Source organism: Arachis ipaensis, chromosome B01, assembly GCF_000816755.2.
Source record: "Arachis ipaensis cultivar K30076 chromosome B01, Araip1.1, whole genome shotgun sequence".
Classification (NCBI taxonomy): Eukaryota; Viridiplantae; Streptophyta; class Magnoliopsida; order Fabales; family Fabaceae; genus Arachis; species Arachis ipaensis.
In genome coordinates, this window is record NC_029785.2 from 111,725,437 (window position 1) to 111,748,527 (window position 23,091).

Here is a 23,091-nt window from a genome sequence, read left to right on the forward strand (position 1 = left end):
CTAGCTCTCTTCCTTTATTTGTTTATTTTGACCAAGCCTGGGGTAGCCAAGAAGAAGGCCTCTTGGATTTCCTTCCGAGCTACTCAGGGGAAAAAGGTGTTTTCGATGTTTGACGAGTCTTTTCGTGATTTCAAGAACTACTACTTCAAGGTCCGAGCTGTTGGAAATGCTCGGACCTTCTTTTTAGATGAGAATAATGAGCCCACCTTTCCTTTGTGGTGGCAAAAGGATACGGTGGTGGTTAAGTATCCTTGGGAGAGTTTGAGCAAGGTAGAACAAGCTTTTGTGGGTGTTTTGGAGGAGCACTGGGGGGAACCTCCTCACTTGGATACTAAGAGGTTTCTGGGGGATCCTTCCCTCCTCCGTGCTGAACTGGGTAGCGTCCGACTTCTTTTCTGATAGCTTTCTTCTGTTTTTTGCCGACTTATCCCTTCTTTTATTTTTAACTTGTTTTCCTGGCGTCTTTTTCAGAGATGGTGAAGTCTAGCGACTCCATGAAGGCCTTTCGTAGGGCTAAGAAGGCATTGGTTGCACAAAACTTGATGGTGAAGACCCCGGGAGAAGGGTCGTCTCAAGTCCCTCCTAAGAAGCTGACTTCTGACACTTCAGGCCCGAGGAAGATCATTCCGACACCACAAGTTTGGACGATTCCTTCTGACCCTGTTTAACCGACCTCTGGTGCTGCCTCCTCTCCTACTGCTGCTGGTCCTCCTCCGAAGCGGCAAAAAACTATTGGTGTTTATGATCTAAATAGCAAGGATTTTGACAGTGTAGGTTTTATCACCGAACTGATTGCTCCTCATGGTAGGATTCCTTTAGATGATGTGTCGATCCTTCATCACCTTGATTTTATTACTAGAAATAGTGTTCGAATGGCCAACATGAATGCGGCCTTATTTCGTGTGGTTTGAAATTCTCCCGTTCATGCGACTAAGGCCTTTATGGAGGACGCCAAGTCTGAATTTGAAAGAATTAAGGGTTTGAAGGATGAACTTGATGCTAGGGTGGTGGTGCATGAAATTGTGATCTCTAAAATGGAGCCAACAATTTGGTACGTGATGAGCGGATAATTTATACGCTTTTTGGCATTGTTTTTACATAGTTTTTAGTATGATTTGATTAGTTTTTAGTATATTTTTATTAGTTTTTAAATAAAAATCACATTTCTGGACTTTACTATGAGTTTGTATGTTTTTCTGTGATTTCAGGTAATTTCTGGGTGAAATTGAGGGACTTGAAAAAAATCTGATTCAGAGGCTGAAGAAGGACTGCAGATGTTGTTGGATTCTGACCTCCCTGCACTTGAAGTGGATTTTATAGAGCTACACACACCCAATTGGCACGCTCTCAATTGCGTTGGAAAGTAGACATCCAGGGCTTTCCAGAAATATATAATAGTTCATACTTTGCTCAAGTTTAGACGACACAAACTGGCGTTTAACGCCAGCTTTCTGCCCTATTCTGGCGTTAATCGCCAGAAACAAGTTGCAAAGCAGAGTTAAACGCCAGAAAGAAGTTACAAATTGGCGTTTAACTCCAAGGAAGACCTCTACACGTGAAAGCTTCAATGCTCAGCCCAAGCAAACACCAAGTGGGCCCGGAAGTAGATTTCTGCATCATTTACTTATTTCTGTAACCTTAGTAACTAGTTTAGTATAAATAGAACTTTTTACTATTATGTTAGATATCTTTTGATCATTTTTAGATCTCTAGACCTCCATGGGAGGATAGCCACTCGGCCATGTATACCCTATTTTCACTTATGTATTTTCAACGGTGGAGTTTCTACACCCCATAGATTAAGGTGTGGAGCTCTGCTGTTCTTCATGAATTAATGCAAAGTACTATTGTTTTTCTATTCAACTCAAGCCTATTTCTTCTCTAAGATATTCATTCACACACAAGAACATGATGAATGTGATGCTCATCACCATTCTCACCTATGAACACGTGCCTGACAACCACTTCCGTTCTACATGCAAACAAGCTTGAATGTGTATCTCTTAGCCTCCTGATCGTGAGATCAGAGTCTTCATGGTATAAGCTAGAATTATTGGCGGCCATTTCTGAGATCCAGAAAGTCTAAACCTTGTCTATGGTATTCCGAGTAGGATCTGGGAAGGGATGGCTGTGACGAGCTTCAAACTCGCGAGTGCTGGGCGTAGTGACAGACGCAAAAGGATTACTGAATCCTATTCTAGCATGATCAAGAACCGACAGATGATTAGCCGTGCGGTGACAGCGCATTTGGACCATTTTCACTGAGAGGACGGGAAGTATCTATTGACAACGGTGATGCCCAACATACAGCTTGCCAAGGAAAGGAGTATGAAGGATTGGATGAAGGGAGTAAGAAAGCAGAGATTCAGAAGGAACTAAGCATCTCCATACGCTTATCTGAAATTCTCACCAATGAATTACATAAGTATCTCTATCTTTATTTTACGTTTTATTTATCTTTTAATTATTAAAACTCTATAACCATTTGAATCCGCTTGACTGAGATTTACAAGGTGACCATAGCTTGCTTCAAGCCGACAATCTCCGTGGGATCGACCCTTACTCACGTAAGGTTTATTACTTGGACGACCCAGTGCACTTGCTGGTTAGTTGTGCGAAGTTGTGAAAAAGAACTAAGATTATGAACGTGGATATTAAGTTTTTGGCGCCGTTACCAAGGAATGAACAATCACGATTTCGTGCACCAAGTTTTTGGCGCCGTTGCCAGGGATTGTTTGAGTTTGGACAACTGACGGTTCATCTTGTTGCTCAGATTAGGTAATTTTATTTTATTTTATTTTTATTTTTTAATTTTTGAAAAAAAAGTTAAATTATTCTATGTTCTTCATAATTTTTACGAATGAATTCTAGAGTTTCATGAGATATGTTGAATCCTGGCTGGCTGTTAAGCCATGTCTAATCTTTCGGACCGAGATGTCAACTATCTTGAGAAGTGCTTCTTTGTCTTTCTCATCAATTCAACTGTTGTATGCCTGATTTGTATCTTAAAGCTTGGCTGGCCATTGGCCATGTCTACTGTTTTGGACCGGAGCTTTCACTGAAAGCTTGGCTGGCTAGTAAGCCATGTCTAATCCTTGGACTGGAGCTTTAGACTAACATTGCATGATTCCTGGAATTCTCATTAAAAATTTTGAAATCCTTATTTTTCTTTTTCCAAATAATTTTCGAAAAATCCAAAAAATTTTGATAAAATCATAAAAACCAAAAATAATTTTGTGTTTCTTGTTTGAGTATAGTGTCAATTCTGAAGTTTGGTGTCAATTGCATGCTTTTATAATTTTCTTTAATTTTCGAAAATTCATCATATGTTCTTCATGATCTTCAAGTTGTTCTTGATGATCTCCTTTGTTTGATCTTTGCATTTTTATGTTTTGTGTCTTTCTTGTTTTCCATATGCATTTTCAATTTGTTAGTGTCTCAACATTAAAAATTTTTAAGTTTGGTGTCTTGCATGTTTTTCTTTTCTTAAAAATTTTCAAAAATAAGCTCTTGGTGTTCATCTTGCATGTTTCTTATGAGTCAAGTCAAATTTTCAATTTAAAAATTATATCTTTTTCAAATCTTTTTCAAAAATCAAATCCTTTTCATTTTTCATTCATATTTTTGAAAATTTCAAATTGATTTTCAAAAATCTTTTTCTTGTTTTGTTTTATAATTTCAAAATATTTGCTAACAATTAATGTGATTGATTCAAAAATTTTAAAGTTTGTTACTTGCCTATTAAAAAAGGTTCAATCTTTAAATTTTAAAATCATATCTTTTAAGTTTCTTGTTAGTCAAGTAACCAACTTTAATTTTCAAAATCAAATCTTTTTAATTTTTTTTCAAATCTTTTTCAAAATAAATGTCAATCACATCTTTTTCAAAATCAATTTCAAAATCTTTTCTAACCTCTTATCTTTTCAAATTGATTTTCAAATCTTTTTCAAATTAATCCTATCTTTTTGTTTGATTCTTATGTTTTTCAAAACTACCTAACTAATTTTCTCTCTCTAATTTTCGAAAATCACTAACCTCTTTTTCAAAATTTCTTTTCATTAACTAATTATTTTAAATTTTAATTTTAATTTTATTCCTTTTCGTATTTTCGAATTATAATTAATTTTTAAAATAAAAACAAAAATATTTATATTTTGTATTATTTAATTTTCGAATTCTTCTCCCTCTCATCTCCTTCTATTTATTTATTTATCTACTAACACCCCTCTTTCACTCAAAAATCCGAACCCACTCTTCTCCTCTGTGTTCGAATTCTTATCTTTTCCTTCTTCTATTCTTCTCTTCTTATACTCATAAGGAATCTCTATACTGTGACATAGAGGATTCCATATTTTTTTTTCTATTCTCTTCTTTTTCATATTAGCGGGAACAAGGATAAGAACATTCTTATTGAAGCTGATCCTGAACCTGAAAGGACTTTGAAGAGGAAGCTAAGGGAAGCTAAAGCACAACTCTCTGAAGAAAATCTGACAGAAATTTTCAAAAAAGAAGGAGACATGGCCGAACCCAACAACAATGCAGGGAAGATGCTTGGTGACTTCACTGCACCAAATTCCAACTTACATGGAAGAAGCATCTCAATCCCTGCCATTGGAGCAACCAATTTTGAGCTAAAACCTCAATTAGTTTCTCTGATGCAACAGAATTGCAAGTTTAATGGACTTCCATCAGAAGATTCTTTTCAGTTCTTAACTGAATTCTTGTAGATCTGTGATACTGTTAAGACCAATGGGGTTGATCCTGAGGTCTACAGGCTTATGCTTTTCCCGTTTGCTGTAAGAGACAGAGCTAGAATATGGTTGGACTCTCAACCTAAAGATAGCCTGAACTCTTGGGATAAGCTGGTGACGGCTTTCTTAGCCAAGTTCTTTCCTCCTCAAAAGCTTAGCAAACTTAGAGTGGATGTTCAAACCTTCAAACAGAAAGAAGGTGAATCTCTCTATGAAGCTTGGGAGAGATACAAGCAACTGACAAAAAAGTGTCCTTCTGACATGCTTTCAGAATGGACCATCTTGGATATATTCTATAATGGTCTGTCTGAATTATCTAAGATATCATTGGACTATTCTGCAGGTGGATCCATTCACCTAAAGCAAACGCCTGCAGAAGCTCAGGAACTCATTAACATGGTTGTAAATAACCAATTCATGTACACTTCTGAAAGGAATCATGTGAGTAATGGGACACCTCAGAGGAAGAGAGTTCTTGAAATTGATACTCTGAATGCCATATTGGCTTAGAACAGAATATTGACTCAGCAAATCAATATGATTTCTCAGAGTCTGAATGGATTGCAAGCTGCATCCAACAGTACTAAAGAAGCATATTCTGAAGAAGAAGCTTATGATCCTGAGAACCCTGCAATCGCAGAGGTGAATTACATGGGAGAACCATATGGAAACACCTATAATCTTTCATGGTGAAATCATCCAAATTTCTCATGGAAGGACCAACAGAAGCCTTAACAAGGCTTCAATAATAATGGTGGAAGAAATAGGTTTATCAATAGCAAGCCTTTTCCATCATCTTCTCAGCAACAGACAGAGAATTCTGAACAGAGCCATTCTGGCCTGGCAACCATATTTTCTGACCTATCCAAGACCACACTAAGTTTCATTAATGATACAAGGTCCTCCATTAGAAATTTGGAGGCACAGGTGGGTCAGCTGAGTAAGAAGATTACTGAAACTCCTCCCAGTACTCTCCCAAGCAATACAGAAGAAAATCCCAAGAGAGAGTGCAAGGCCATAACCTTACTTGGTGTGGCCGAATGCCCAGAGGAGGAGGAGGACGTGAATCCCAGTGAGAATGACCTCATGGGACGTCCTTTGACAGAAAGGAGTTTCCTTTTGAGGAACCAAAGGAATCTGAGGCTCATACAGAGACCATAGAGATTCCATTGAACTTCCTTCTGCCATTCATGAGCTCTGATGAATATTCTTCCTCTGAAGAGGATGAAGATGTCACTGAAGAGCAAGTTGCTAAGTATCTAAGAGCAATCATGAAGTTGAATGCCAGTTTATTTGGTAATGAGACTTGGGAGGATGAACCCCCTTGTTCACCAATGAACTGAGTACATTAATGAAGCAAACTTTACCTCAGAAGAAACCGGATCCCGGAAAGTTCTTCATACCTTGTACCATAGGCACCATGACCTTTGAGAAGGCTCTATGTGACCTTGGGTCAGGGATAAACCTCATGCCACTTTATGTAATGGAGAAACTGGGAATCTTTGAGGTACAAGCTACAAGAATCTCATTAGAGATGACAGACAAATCAATGAAAAAGGCTTATAAACTAGTAGAGGACGTGCTAGTGAAGGTTGAAGGCCTTTACATCCTTGCTGATTTCATAATCCTAGACACTGGGAAGAATGAGGATGAATCCATCATCCTTGGCAGACCCTTCCTAGTCACAGCAAAAGCTGTGATTGATGTGGACAGAGGAAAGTTGGTCCTTCAACTGAATGAGGACTACCTTGTATTTAAGACTCAAGGTTATCCTTCCGTAACCATGGAGAGGAAGCATGAAAAGCTTCTCTCACTGCAGAGTCAACCAAAGCCCCCACAGTCAAACTCTAAGTTTGGTGTTGGGAGGCCACAACCAAACTCAAAGTTTGGTGTTGAACCCCCACATTCAAACTCTAAGTTTGGTGTTGGGAGGTCCCAACAATGCTCTAAACATCTGTGAGGCTCCATGAGAGCCCACTGTCAAGCTATTGACATTAAAGAAGCGCTTGTTGGGAGGCAACCTAATGTTATTTAATTATATCTATTTATTTTCCATTGCTATTTTATGTTTTCTTTAGGTTGATGATCATGTGAAGTCACAAAAGCTACTGAAAAATCAAAAACAGAATGAAAAATAGCATTAAAAATAGCTCACCTTGAAGGAAGAGCTTACTGGCGTTTAAACACCAGTAAGAAGCATCAAACTGGCGTTTAATGCCAGAAAGAAGCATCAAGCTGCCGTTAAACGCCAGAAACAAGCACCAGACTGGCGTTTAATGCCAGAACAGAGCATGGAATTGGCGTTTAACGCCAAGAATGGGAGAAAAGCTGGCGTTAAACGCCAGAAACAAGCAGCAAGCTGGCGTTTAACGCCAGACATGCATTCTAAGGGCGTTTTGTACGCCTAAATGGAGCAGGGATGCTAAGTCCTTGACCCCTCTGGATCTGTGGACCCCACACGATCCCCACCTACCCCACCTCTTCTTCTATCCTCTTCACACCTTTCCATAACTCTCTTCCCCAAATACCCTTTACCAATCACCTCCATACAAATACCCTTAACCACTCACATCCATCCACTCTTCCCCATAAACCCCACCTACCTCCAAAATTCAAATTCTTTTCCCTCCCAAACCCAACCTTAATGGCCGAAACCTACCCTTCCCCCACCCCTATATAAGCCCCTCAACACTACTCCATTTTCACACACTACATCCACCACTTCTCCCCCTTGGCCGAATACACCTTCTCCCTCCATCTCCTTCATTTTCTTCTTCTTTTACTACTTTCTTTCTTCTTTTGCTCGAGGACGAGCAAACCTTTTAAGTTTGGTGTGGTAAAAGCATTGCTTTTTATTTTTTCATAACCATTAATGGCACCTAAGGCCAGAAAAACCTCAAGAAAGAGGAAAGGGATGGCAATTGCTTCCACCTCTGAGTCATGGGAGATGGGGAGATTTATCTCAAAGGTCCATCAGGACCACTTCTATGAAGTCGTGGCCAAGAAAAAGGTGATCCCTGAGGTCCCTTTTAAGCTCAAAAAGAGCGAGTATCCGGAGATCCAACAAGAGATTAGAAGAAGAGGATGGGAAGTTCTCTCTAATCCTATTCAACAAGTCGGGATCTTAATGGTTCAAGAGTTCTATGCAAACGTACGGATCACTAGGAACCATGATCAAAGTAGGAACTCGAATCCAAAGAATTGGCTTACAATGGTTCGGGGGAAATACTTAGATTTCAATCCGGAAAATATAAGGTTGGCGTTCAACTTGCCAATGATGCAAGAAAACGCACGCCCCTACACTAGAAGGGTCAACTTTGATCAAAAGTTGGACCAAGTCCTCATGGACATATGTGTGGAAGGAGCTCAATGAAAAGTTGACTCAAGAGGCAAGCCGGTTCAATTGAGAAGACCGGACCTTAAGCCTGTAGCTAGAGGATGGTTGGAGTTCATCCAACGCTCTATCATTCCTACTAGCAACCGGTCTGAAGTTACTGTAGACCGGGCCATCATGATCCATAGTATCATGATTGGGGAGGAAGTGGAAGTTCATGAGATTATACCTCAAGAACTCTACAAGGTGGCTGACAAGTCCTCCACTTTGGCAAGGTTAGCCTTTCCTCACCTCATTTGCCACCTCTGTAATTCGGCTGGAATTGACATAGAGAGAGACATCCTTATTGATGAGGACAAGCCCATCACTAAGAAAAGGATGGAGCAAACAAGAGATTATGGACCTCAACAAGAGCATGAAGAAATTCCTCACCATGAAATCCTTGAGATACCTCAAGGGATGCACTTTCCTCCACAAAACTATTGGGAGCAAATCAACACCTCCCTAGGAGAACTAAGTTCTAACATGGGACAACTAAGGATGGAACACCAAGAGCACTCCATCATTCTCCATGAGATTAGAGAAGATCAAAGAGCTATGAGGGAGGAGCAACAAAGACAAGGAAGAGACATAGAGGAGCTCAAGAGCACCATTTGTTCTTCAAGAAGAGAAAGATGCCACCCTCACTAAGGTGGACCCATTCCTTAATCTCCTTGTTCTTATTTTCCTGTTTTTCGGTTTTTGAGCCTTATATTTTATTTATGTTTGTGTCTTTACTATATGATCATTAGTGTTTAAGTGTCTATGTCTTAAAGTTATGAATGTCCTATGAATCCATCACCTTTCTTAAATGAAAAATGTTTTAATCACAAAAGAACAAGAAGTACATGATTTCAAATTCATCCTTGAAACTAGTTTAATCATTTTGATGTGGTGACAATACTTTTTATTTTCTGAATGAATGCTTGAACAGTGCATATGTCTTTTGAATTTGTTGTTTATGAATGTTAAAATTGTTGGCTCTTGAAAGAATAATGAAAAAGGAGAAATGTTATTTGATGATCTGAAAAATCATAAAAATGATTCTTGAAGCAAGAAAAAGCAGTGAATAGAGAAAAGCTTGCGAAAAAAAAGAAAGAAAAAAAATTGGCGAAAAAAAATAAATAATAAAGAAAAAGAAAAAGCAAGCAGAAAAAGCCAATAGCCCTTAAAACCAAAAGGCAAGGGTAATAAAAAGGATCCAAGGCTTTGAGCATCAGTGGATAGGAGGGCCCAAAGGAATAAAATCCTGGCCTAAGCAGCTAAACCAAGCTATCCCTAACCATGTGCTTGTGGCATGAAGGTGTCAAGTGAAAAGCTTGAGACTGAGCGGTTAAAGTCGAGGTCCAAAGCAAAAACAGAGTGTGCTTAAGAACCCTGGACACCTCTAATTGGGGACTTTAGCAAAGCTGAGTCACAATTTGAAAAGGTTCATCCTATTATGTGTCTGTGGCATTTATGTATCCGGTGGTAATACTGGAAAACAAAGTGCTTAGGGCCACGGCCAAGACTCATAAAGTAGCTGTGTTCAAGAATCATGAACTAGGAGAATCAATAACACTATCTGAATTCTAAGTTCCTATAGATGCCAATCATTCTGGTCTTCAAAGGATAAAGTGAGATGCCAAAACTGTTCAGGGGCAAAAAGCTACTAGTCTTGCTCATCTGATTGGAGCTAAGTTTCATTAATATTTTGGAATTTATAGTATATTATCTTCTTTTTATCCTATTTGATTTTTAGTTGCTTGGGGACAAGCAACAATTTAAGTTTGGTGTTCTGATGAGCGGATAATTTATACGCTTTTTGGCATTGTTTTTACATAGTTTTTAGTATGATTTGATTAGTTTTTAGTATATTTTTATTAGTTTTTAAATAAAAAATCTGATTCAGAGGATGAAGAAGGACTGCATATGTTGTTGGATTCTGACCTCCCTGCACTCGAAGTAGATTTTCTGGAGCTACAAAAACCCAATTGGTGCACTCTCAATTGCGTTAGAAAGTAGACATCTAGGGATTTCCAGCAATATATAATAGTCTATACTTTGCCCGAGTTTAGATGACGCAAACTGGCGTTTAACGCCAGCTTTTTGCCCTATTCTGGCGTTAAATGCCAGAAACAAGTTGCAAAGCAGAGTTAAACGCCAAAAATAAGTTACAAACTGGTGTTTAACTCCAAGGAAGACCTCTACACGTGAAAGCTTCAATGCTCAGCCCAAGCACACACCAAGTGGGCCCAGAAGTGGATTTCTGCATCATTTACTTATTTCTGTAACCCTAGTAACTAGTTTAGTATAAATAGAACTTTTTACTATTGTGTTAGATATCTTTTGATCATTTTTAGATCTCTAGACCTCCATGGGAGGCTGGCCACTCGGCCATGTCTACCCTATTTACACTTATGTATTTTCAACGGTGGAGTTTCTACACCCCATAGATTAAGGTGTGGAACTCTGCTGTTCTTCATGAATTAATGCAAAGTATTATTGTTTTTCTATTCAACTCAATCCTATTTCTTCTCTAAGATATTCATTCGCACACAAGAACATGATGAATGTGATGATTATGTGACGCTCATCACCATTCTCACCTATGAACGCGTGCCTGACAACCACTTCCGTTCTACATGCAAACAAGCTTGAATGTGTATCTCTTAGCCTCCTGATCGTGAGATCAGAGTCTTCGTGGTATAAGCTAGAATTATTTGCGGCCATTCCTGAGATCCAAAAAGTCTAAACATTTTCTGTGATATTCCGAGTAGGATCTGGGAAGGGATGGTTGTGACGAGCTTCAAACTCATGAGTGCTGGGCGTAGTGACAGACGCAAAAGGATTACTGAATCCTATTCTAGCATAATCGAGAACCGACAGATGATTAGCCGTGCGGTGACAGCGTATTTAGACCATTTTCACTGAGAGGACGGAAAGTAGCCATTGACAATGGTGATACCCAACATACAGCTTGCCATGGAAAGGAGTATGAAGGATTGGATGAAGGCAGTAGGAAAGCAGAGATTCAGAAGGAACTAAGCATCTCCATACGCTTATCTGAAATTCTCACCAATGAATTACATAAGTATCTCTATCTTTATTTTATGTTTTATTTATCTTTTAATTATTAAAACTCTATAACCATTTGAATCCGCCTGACTGAGATTTACAAGGTGACCATAGCTTGCTTCAAGCCGATAATCTCCGTGGGATCGACCCTTACTCACGTAAGGTTTATTACTTGGACGACCCAATGTACTTGCTGGTTAGTTGTGCGAAGTTGTGAAAAAGAACTAAGATTATGAACGTGCGTATTAAGTTTTTGGCACCGTTTCCAAGGAATGAACAATCACGATTTCGTGCACCAGTACGCACGATCGTAATCTCAACTCTTTTTCACAACTCTGCACAACTAACCAGCAAGTGCACTGGGTCGTCCAAGTAATAAACCTTACGTGAGTAAAGGTTGATCCTACGGAGATTGTCGGCTTCAAGCAAGCTATGGTCATCTTGTAAATCTCAGTCAGGCAGATTCAAATGGTTATGAGGTTTTGATAATTAAAATATAAATAAAATATAAAATAAGATAGAAATACTTATTTAAATTCATTAGTGGGATTTCAGATAAGCGTATGGAGATGCTTGTTGCTTCTGAATCTCTGGTTTCCTACTGCCTTCATTCAATCATTCATACTCCTTTCCATGGCAAGCTGTATGTTGGGGGATCACCGTTGTCAATGGCTACCATCCGTCCTCTCAGTGAAAATGGTCCAAATGCGCTGTCACCGCACGATTAATCATCTTTTGGTTCTCGATCATGTTGGAATAGGATCCATTGATCCTTTTGCGTCTGTCACTATGCCCAACACTCGTGAGTTTGAAGCTCGTCACAGTCATCCCATCCCAGATCCTACTCGGAATACCACAGATAAGGTTTAGACTTTTCGGATCTCAAGAATGGCCGCCAATAATTCTAGCTTATACCACGAAGACTCTGATCATGAAGCAGGAGGCTAAGAGATATGTATTCAAGCTTGTTTTCATGTAGAACGGAAGTGGTTGTCAGGCACGCATTCATAAGTGAGAATGGTGATGAGTGTCACATAATCATCACATTCATCATGTTCTTGGGTGCGAATGAATATCTTAGAATAAGAATAAGCTTGAATTGAATAGAAAAACAATAGTACTTTACATTAATTCATGAGGAACAGCAGAGCTCCACACCTTAATCTATCGGGTGTAGAAACTCCACCATTGAAAATACATAAGTGATGAAGGTCCAGGCATGGCCGAATGGCCAGCCCCCCAAACGTGAACATACAAGTTCCAAAGATGGTAAAAAAGACAAAAGACGTAAAATAAATCACTAAAAGTAATTTTTATACTAAACTAGTAGCTAGGGTTATAGAAAATAAGTAAATGATGCAGAAATCCACTTCTGGGCCCACTTGGTGTGTGCTTGGGCTGAGCATTGAGCTTTACACGTGTAGAGACTTCTCTTGGAGTTAAACGCCAGGTTGCAGCCTATTTGTGGTGTTTAACTCTAGTTTGTAACCTGTTTCTGGCGTTTAACTTCAGAATAGGGCAGGAAGTTGGTGTTTGAACGCCAGTTTGCGTCATCAATACTTGGGCAAAGTATGGACTATTATATATTGCTGGAAAGCCCAGAATGTCTAATTTTCAACACAATTGAGAGCATGCCAATTGGGTTTCTGTAGCTCCGGAAAATCCATTTCGAGTGCAGAGAGGTCAGAATCCAAAAGCATCTGCAGTCCTTTTTCAGCCTCTGAATCAGATTTTTGCTCAGGTCCCTCAATTTCAGCCAGAAAATACTTGAAATCACAGAAAAATACACAAACTTATAATAAAGTCCAGAAATGTGATTTTTATTTAAAAACTAATAAAAATATAATAAAAAGTAACTAAAACATACTAAAAACTACCTAAAAACAATGCCAAAAAGTGTATAAATTATCCGCTCATCAGGTGGCTAAGTTGGAGTTAGATGTGGAGAGGGAAAAGTTCTGAGCTGCTACTGCTGAGGCAGCTACAAATCTGGCTGAGGAGACGGCAAAAAAAGTACAAGGAGAGCTACACCCGTACCTATAGCGAGCTGCTGGAACCTAAGGAGAGACTTCAGTCCGCCCATGCCGTCTATGCCGAGCTCCAAGGTCATCTGGTGGATAGTGTAATTGATGAGTATGAAAACCTGAAGGCCAAGGTTGGGGTTCTTGCCCCTGAGCTTGATCTGACATTATTTAGTATGGATAATGTGGTGGAGGACGGCAAGATCGTGCCTGCCCCAGATGACGAGGATGAGGGTCCTCCTCTTGTGCCACCAGAGAAAGCCTCAGCAGCTTCAGCCTCTTCTGTCTCTTCAGAGGTTGACCAGCCAGAGCCCGAGCCCGACGTGCAGATTCTAAACCGACCAGATGGAACTATTGATGCTGTCCCGATCGCGACCATTCCTCCTCCCAGAGCCAAGGATGCTACTACTGGGGAAAATTTGGATCCTTTATAACTTTTTGTGTTTGTATTATAGTCCGACTTGTGGACTTTTGAACTTGTTTTTTCTGTAAATCTTTCTATGGTTGACTTCTGTGACATTTAGTTGCTTCTCAGCAACTTTTGTTTTGAAAAACAAACACTTTAAACTCCTGGGCTGCCTTTTAGGTGGCCTTTGAGTCTTTAATGTTTTATTCTGATGGATATGCTTTGCTGATATGTTAATCATACCTTTGCAACCTTCGTGGATTTTTACAGAGGGTTGGTACTTTTCCTGTCCGACCTCTTTTGTAGTGTGGGCTTTTTGCCTTTTGGATCATGCCTTGCTTTATCTAATCTCTGCTTGGGCGAAGTGATCCTTTGGTGTCTGGGCTAACTTGTCCGACAACTTTTTAGTGTTCTTATAGAACCTTTTTAGTTTGTTCGAACGACTTCTTTGTAGCCCTGTTTTGAGATCGTTCCTTTGTTTGAGCAGAGCTGTTCCCCTTTTAGCTAAGCACGTTTGAGCCTTAAGTTGTTTTTATCCTTTTTGGCTTTTATTACTTTCTCGAGGTCGTGCTTGCTTTGCTAGGCCGCACCTTAAGTTGATGTTGACGTGAGCCTTTTAGTCATGTTCCAACAACTTTTTAGGTAGTGTTCCAAGGGAAACCTTTTCTTTATAGTTTGTTTGGATGACTTTTTAGCTCTGTTTGTGCTTTTGCTTTTTTAAGTAGTGTCTTTTTTGTAAGACTTGTACTTTTAAAGCTAGGCACCTCTGTCTTGGCTTTTGATCCTTTCTTTGGCCTTTGCGAGATGTCTTCGTCCCTTTTTAGTGATCCTTTCATTAGTCCGACTTCTCTGTCGGGCCTTATTAAGTTATTTTTAGTAATCAATTTTTAGTCAAACCTCGTCAGGTCGCTTTTTATGGGTTACTTTTTATAACTTCTTGCATTAATCTGCTTCTATCGCTTTTACCTTGCCGACTTCTTTGTAATCGGTCGATGAATTTGGTTTTCACCTTGCCGACCTCTTTGTAATCGAGCGATGAATTTTTGCATTTTATGAGCTTGGATTAATGCGTCTTGGTAGGAAACTTTTTAGGGAATTGGCGACTTTTATTTGAATAATAAATGAAATAAAAACATAAATATAAGTATGTACATATGAGTGCTTACCCTTAGAGGTCGGGCAGTTTCTTAGATCTCGGCCTGGCGCCTCATTAAAAAATATTTTCAGGAAAAAGAGTGCCTCTTGACCTAAGATCTTTACTTTTCTCTAGCTATAGTACCTTCTTAGGTTACAGGCATGCCATGACCTTGGTAGCTCTCGCCCTTCGAGGTCGGACGCATTGTAGTAACCTTTCCCTAGTACTTCTGCTACTCGGTATGGTCCTTTCCAGTTAGCTGCTAGCTTCCCTTCTCATGACCGACCTGCTCCGATATCATTTCGGATTAAAATGAGGTCATTAGTGGTGAAGCTTCGCTGAACTACCTTCCGATTATACCTCAGAGCCATTCGACACTTTAGGGCTTCCTCTCTAATCTGAACTCTTTCTCGGACTTCTGGAAGTAGGTCGAGCTCCTCCCTTTGAGCTTGGGGGTTGGTATCTTTATTGTAGAGGATCGTCCTAGGAGATCCTTCTTCTAACTCCACGGGAATTATTGCCTCCATTCGTAAGCAAGTCGGAATGGTGATTCTCCAGTGGTTAAATGTGGTGTTGTCCGATATGCCCATAGGACTTGTGGGAGCTCTTCTGCCCAAGCTCTCTTGGCGTCCTGTAATCTCCATTTTAACCCGGCCAGTATGACTTTGTTGGCGGCTTCCGCCTGTCCATTGGCTTGTGGGTGCTCTACAGAGGTGAACTGGTGCTTATTTTTAAATCAGCTACCATATTTCTAAAGCCTGTGTCAGTGAATTGAGTACCATTATCTGTGGTGATGGATCATGGGACCCCAAACCTTGCGACAATGTTTCTGTATAGAAATTTTCAACTTCTTTGGGTGGTGGCATTAGCTAATGGCTCTGCTTCAATCCACTTTGTGAAGTAATCTATGCCTACAATGAGAAACTTGACTTGTCCGGACGCTTGGGGGAAGGGTCCAAGGAGGTCGAGCCCCCACTTTGCGAATGGCCAGGGTGAAGAAACGCAGATGAGCTCCTCAGGTGGAGCTATGTGGAAGTTGGCATGCTTCTGGCATGGTGGGCATGTTTTGACAAACTCTGTTGCTTTCCTTTGCAAGGTCGGCCAGTAGAACCCAGTTAGAAGTACCTTTTTGGCATGGGCTCGTGCCCCAAGGTGATTGCCGCACATGCCACTGTGGACTTTTTCAAGGACTTCCCTTGTAGCAGAGGTCGGGACGCATTTTAGGAGAGGTGTAGAGATTCCTCTCTTATATAGGACGTATTGTATTATGGTGTAGTACTGTGCTTCTCGTAGTAGCCTTTTTGCCTCCTTTTTGTCTGCGAGAAGTGTTTCTGACTTGAGGTAGTTGATTTTGGGAGTCATCCATCGTTGATCCTGTCCTGATATGGCTAGGATCTTTTCTTCCTCCAAGGTTGATGGACTTCGAAGTGTTTTTTGGATGAGACTTCTATTGTTGTCCCCTGGTTTGGTGCAGGCTAATTTTGAGAGTGCATCAGCTCAAGCATTCTGTTCTCGGGGTATGTGTCAGACCTCATATCCCTTAAATTGTCCGAGCTGTTCTTTGGTTTTGTCAAGGTATTTTTTCATAGTGGGATCCTTAGCTCGATAGCTCCCTTCTATTTGTGAAGTGACTACTTGGGAGTCGCTAAAGATGGTAAGCCTTTGAGCTCCCACTTCCCTAGCCAGCCTCAACCCAACCAGTAGTGCTTCATATTCAACTTGATTATTTGAGGCAGGAAACTCAAACTTTAAGGAGAGCTCAATTTGGGTTTCCTGATCGCTTTCTAAAATGACGCATGCGCCACTCCCGGTTTTGTTTGAGGAGCCATCTACATAAAGGCTCCACTTTGTGGGGGTACCCGGGGTGTCAGTATACTCTGCGATGAAATCGGCCAGGTACTGGGATTTAGTAGCTGTCCGAGCTTCATACTTGATGTCAAATTCGGACAACTCGACTGTCCATTGTAGGATTCTTCCAGCTAAGTTTGTTTTCTGTAAGATCCCCTTTATGGGTTGGTTGGTCCGTACTCTGATGGTGTGAGCTTGAAAGTTTGGTCAGAGTCGTCGGGAAGTGAGTATGAGGGCGTAGGCAAACTTTTCTATATTTTGATAGTTTAATTCATCTCCTTGTAAAGCCTTACTGATGAAGTAGATGGGTTGTTGCCCACTTTCGTCTTCTCTGACTAGTGCTGATGCTATTGTCCGACTTCCTACAGCGAGGTATAGTATGAGCTCTTCATCTTCCCGAGGTCGAGTAAGGACAGATGGTTGCCCCAGAAATTTCGTGAAATCTTGGAAAGCTTGTTCGCATTCTGGGGTCCACTCGAACCTTTTTCCCTTCTTTAATGTTGCATAGAAGGGGAGAGATCTTAAGGCTGATCCAACTAGGAACCTAAACAGAGCCGCTAGTCTTCCATTGAGCTGCTGGACCTCATTGACACAGGTCGAACTTTTCATGCGAAGTATGGCCTGGCACTTATCTAGGTTTGCTTCGATTCCTCTTTGGGTGAGCATGAAGCCCAGGAATTTGCCAGCTTCTACCGCAAAAGTGCACTTTGCGGGGTTAAGTCGCATACCATGCTTTCTTATGGTGTTGAACACTTTAGTGAGGTCTGATAACAATGATTCCTCACTTTGTGTTTTTACCAGCATGTCGTCTACATAAACCTCCATTAGCTTTCCAATGTGGTCAGCGAAGACTTTGTTCATCAGTCTTTGGTAGGTAGCCCCTGCGTTCTTGAGTCCGAAGGGCATAACTATATAGCAATAGTTTGCTTTTGGGGTCAAGAATGATGTCTTCTCTTGGTCGGGTTGATACATTGGGATCTGGTTGTATCTCGAGTAAGCGTCCATGAAGGAGAGGTACTGATAGCCTGATGAAGCGTTAACTAGTTTGTCGATGTTCGGGAGTGGGTAGGAATCTTTTGGGCAGGCTTTATTGAGGTCGGTGTAATCGGTGCACATCCGCCACTTTCCATTTGACTTTTTGACCAATACCACATTGGCTAGCCATAATGGGTATTTTACCTCCCTTATGAACCCTGCCTCCAACAAGGCCTATACTTGCTCCTCTACAGCTTGCGACCTTTCTGGGCCGAGCTTCCTACGTTTTTACTGTACTGGCCAAGACCCTGGATATACGGCTAACTTGTGGCACATTAGTTCGGGATCAATACCAGGCATGTTTGCGGCCTTCCATGCAAAGAGGTTGGAGTTATCTTTTTATGAGCTTTATTAGCAGTTCCTTTAAGTCTTTTCTCAGATTTGGTCTTATACTTGTTGTTTTATCTGGGGAGTCTCCAATTTGAACTTCTTCGATTTCACCTTCTGGCTGAGAGCAGAGTTCTTCGCGAGCATGGATTCTCCCGAGTTCTATAGTATTGGTTTCTTTTCCTTTAGGGTCACCTTTGAGGTTCAAACTTTCGTTGTAACAACGTCACGCTAGTTTTTGGTCTCCCTATATGGTAGCGATTCCTTTTGGAGTGGGAAACTTCATGCATAGATGTAGAGTGGAGACCACAGCGGCGAGCTGGTTTAGCGTTGTCCGACCTATTAAAGCGTTGTAGGCTGAGCTCACGTCAACTAAAATGTAGTCTATGCTCAACGTCCAAGACCGAATTCATTTTCCAAAGGTTGTGTGTAATGAGATCTACCCTAATGGTTGAATTAGAGCGTCTCCTAGCCCGAAAAGGCTATTTGGATATGCTCTGAGCTTCTTTTCTTGTAAATCGAGCTTGTCGAAGGCGGTTTTAAACAGTATATCCGCATAGCTTCCCTAGTCGATTAATTTTCGGTGGAGGTTTGCGTTGGCAAGTATTATGGTAATGACCATGGGGTCATCGTGCCCTAGGATGATGCCCATGGCATATTCTTGGGTGAAAGTAATAGTGGGGAGGTCGGGTGACCGGTCCCTTTCGACATGATATACCTCTTTAAGGTGTCTTTTGCGAGACGATTTAGAGATCCCTCCTCCTGCGAATCCACCGTTTATCATGTGAACATGCCTCTCGGGGTTGTGAGGGGGACGTTCAGCTCGTCCGACCTCTTCGTCCCTTCTTCTCTTCCTCGGTTCATCTATTTTGTTGGCCCGGAACCTGTCTAGTCTTCCTTCCCGGGCTAGCTTCTCTATGACGTTCTTTAGGTCGTAGCATTCGTTGGTGGGGTGTCCGTAAACTCGGTGGTATTTGCAGTACTCTGTTCGACTTCCTCCTCTTTTATGCTTAATCGGGCGAGGGGGCGGGATCTTCTCAGTGTTGCATATCTCTCTGTAAACATAAATAAGGGACACATTGAGGGGAGTGTAGTTGTGGTATTTTGTAGGTTTTTCAGTAGGATGGTCTTCTTTTTTGCTGGAATCTTTATCCTTGTCCCGAGGCGGGTAGAAGAATCCAGATTTTGAGGTTTCTCCTAGTCGAGAGTTCTCCTCCATATTAATATATTTTTCAGCCCGTTCTTGTACCTCGTTTAGAGATGTTGGGTGCTTTTTGGATATGGAGTGGCTAAAGGGTCCTTCTTGCAGGCCATTGATGAGACCCATGATGGCTGCTTCTATTGGCAGATTTTGTATGTCCAGACATGCCTTGTTGAATCTTTCCATGTAGTTGCGGAGGCTCTCCCGATCTCCTTGTTTAATCCCTAACAGGCTTGGGGCATGTTTGGCTTTGTCTTTTTGGATAGAGAATCTGGCTAGGAACTTCTTGGCGAGATCATCGAAGCTTACTATTGATCTTAGCGGCAAGCTCTCGAACCACTTTATTGCCGTCTTGGTCAAAGTGGTCGGGAAAGCTTTACAACGGATTGCATCTGAGGCATCCGTAAGATACATCCGACTTCTGAAATTGCTGAGGTGATGGCTTGGATGAGACATACTTTCATACAGAGTCATGTCGGGGGCTTTGAACTCCTTTGAGACTTTAGCCTTCATGATCTCTTTTGTGAACGGATCTTAGTCCTTGTGGGGGTTGTCCTCGTGGCTGGATCGAGTGGTCTTAGTTTTGAGATCAGCTACGAGCTTTAGGAGCTTGTCCTCCAGCTCTCGACGTCGTCTTATTTCTCTATGAAGGTCTCGCTCGGCCTCTCGCTGTCAGTCGGCTTCTTGTTCCAGCTATTTAAGGCGATGTTGTTGTTCTTTGATAGCTTCCAAGATTTCTGTGTTTGGGGGTTATTTATCCCCCTTATTTTGAGGTGTTTCCTTTGGCGTGGCATCTGTGTTTTTATGCGGCGTTCTATCTTTCAAGCCAGAGTTATGATCGTTGTCAAGGTTGTCGCATGGCTACGAGATGACTTCCGGGTTCCCCGGCAACGGCGCCAATGTTCCGAGGGTTACCTGAAACTGAAGGTCGATCTCGGATGAGATCTGTTGTGGTGGCTGGAGCTGCCGTGTCCGACTTGTTGAGCCTTAGGATGTTGCTGCTCCTTAGTCACCGTAGGGTGGTGGTACCTGCAAGAGACTCCAATGCTTAAGTTAGCACGAGCTTTAGGCAGGTTTTTTGTGTAGAATCAGAGTATGAGTTATACCTAGGTACTCAAGTGTATTTATAGTAGTGTAGAGTGACCTCCCTTTGAGATAAGTTAGTTATCTTATTTTATCTTTTGTGGGTGGGTCCCCTTATCTTTGGCCAGCACCTTTAAGTGGGCTGTGATCTTCTGCTTTGGGCCTACTTGGGCCCTTATAGCAATTTGGCCAAGCTCTTTGGAAAGAGGTCGGTGTCAACTAACCTTTATAAAAGGTCGGTCGTTTTTGTCTTCATCCAATCCGGATTGCCTAGCTTGACTCATGGTATAAACACTTATAAAATCAAACATGTGGATACTGGTGTCGAAGTAAAGTCGATTTATGGAAAATATCTAAAACAATATCAATTTCTAGAAGATAACATTTGAAATAAAAGCTAAGATGTCGAAAGTATAAGGACAACAAAATATATAAAAAAAAATTGATATGACTTTTCTCATAGATAGGTCTCCAAAAGTTCTTCTAAGTCAAACCTGAGACGTACCATTTCTTCATCAATTAAGCTGAAAACAATAATTTCTTCATGATCTTCGAGTTGTAACTTCTTGTATTTCCTTTTGAGTTCAGCTAGAGTGCTTTTCATTTTGCACAGTTCTCGATCAAGATCTTTTTTTCTCTTATCAGCTTTAAAGAGAGGCCCTCGTAGTAGAGTTTCATTTGCACGAACTTGAGCAAGTTCTTTTTCAAGTTCTTCTCTTCGACGAACCAGTTGATTGAGAGTTTTAGTTGCATAAGCAACGTTCATTTCATACTTTTGATAAGTTTTCTGTGATGATGCATATGAATCTTCGAGTTGTGGATATTCTTTCTCAATCTCTTTCATGCCTTTTTTGTAGTTAGTAAGTTTTCCATGAGAGATGAGCAAGTTGTTAATAATTTTCTTGAATTTCTTTACTTGTTTGAAAAATTTATCACCCTACCACACAAAGCCTTATGCTTAAGTCATAAAGCACAGGTGGCGAGGTATTACGACCTCTAAAAGTAAAATACGTATATAAATATAGTTGAAAGAAATCATATCTAGGGGCCTTGAAGAATATGCTAAACAAAAGCAAAAAGCAGAAAATCATGTCACACTTGCAAGGTTAATCGTAAAACGGATAGGTAAGATCATAAGAACGCTAAAAACATAATATACAGATCAGAGATTCGAAACACAAATATCAAGCTCGAGATGTTAACATATATATATATATATATATATATATATATATATATATATATATAACCCAAAATATAACTCAAACTACAAAATAGACACCTGTTTCTCTAAGTCAACCTCTAGGAGGGATAAAATACAAAAATATACATGCGGAGATTCTATATACATATATACATAGCCTAAAATAAAAATATACAGCCAAAAGATAGTTCTTCGCTTGTAAGGAGGGTCTCCAGATGCTCAACGAGGTGCCTCTCGACCTGCATCTGAAAAACAATAGAATATATATGGAATGAGAACCGGACGTTCTCATCATGGTAAAGATGTCCACATAGTTAATATAAAAGATCCCAAAAAAGCCAAAGGCATTTCTAGAACTTCGACACTCAGATTTTAGCTTAAAGATCCAATTAAACCAGAAATTAAGTTATCTAAGGTATTCAAGTTCTAAATCTAACTTTAACTAAACAATTCACTTTCTGACTCCTCCAATCCTCCAAATCACCAGTGGAACAACCCCCTCATACCTCCGACAAGAGGGGTCTCTCAGATAACATACACATACAATTCAAGTAAGGAAAACAAAGACAGAGGTGTAATTACAGCAAAGAAAACAAGTAGCAGATAAGCAGAGTTTAGCAATTAAGCAAACCAAAACAATGCACACCCAAGCAAAACATACAAATGCAGATGATGTATGCCTATCCTATGACTGATGAGTCTCATCTGTCGGTTATATAGCCATCCCAACATATCCTGGTAGTTAAACATTGGACAATCCCTCTATGCGCACATTCCCAAGCTCAAAAATAATATCCATGGAGTCAAACTCCAAGCTCAATAATGTAATATTCCATGGAGTCAAAATCCAAGCTCAATAATATTCCATAGAATCAAACTCCAAGCTCAAATATAATATTCCATGGAGATATCTTGCCGTAAATTCCCAACATTCGGCACCCAAATCCTACCCTTGTACCTCCATATTCCGTCTCCGTCCCACAAAACTCCCCATCGCTTTCCCTTCTGGATTGCCGGCAATACCTTTTGTAACTCCTGATCATCTTGTTGAGCTTTTAAAATTTTGGACTTGAAGTCACTAGAGATCTGCAGTTGGATCTGGCATACACTCCCATTAAATTCTCAGACACCCAGTCTCAAATCCCTAAACTTGCTCACCAACTCCTCTTCCTTAATCATCATCCAAGCAACCGTCAACGACTTCCGACTTAAGGCATTCGCTACAACGTTCACCTTCCCTGGGTGGTAACTTAACTCAAAGTCATAATCTTTCAGTAACTCTATCCACCTTCTTTGCCACATGTTGAGTTCCTTTTGATAAAAGAGATACTTGAGACTCTTGTGATCAAAGAAGACTAAAAACTTCATGCCGTACAAGTAATGCCTCTAAATCTTCAATGCAAATACAACCGCCGCCAATTCCAAGTAATGAGTTGGGTAATTAATCTCATGAGGTCTCAGCTGACGCGATGCGTAAGCTACCAAGTTCCGGTGTTTCATTAACACACATCCTATACCTTTCAACGAAGCATTGCAATACACATAAAAAGGATCATTAGGCTCAAGTAACACAAGCTGAGTCGCTGTAGTCAGTTTCTGCTTCAAGGCTTAAAAGCTCACCTCACATTCTTATGTCCAGAAAAACTACAC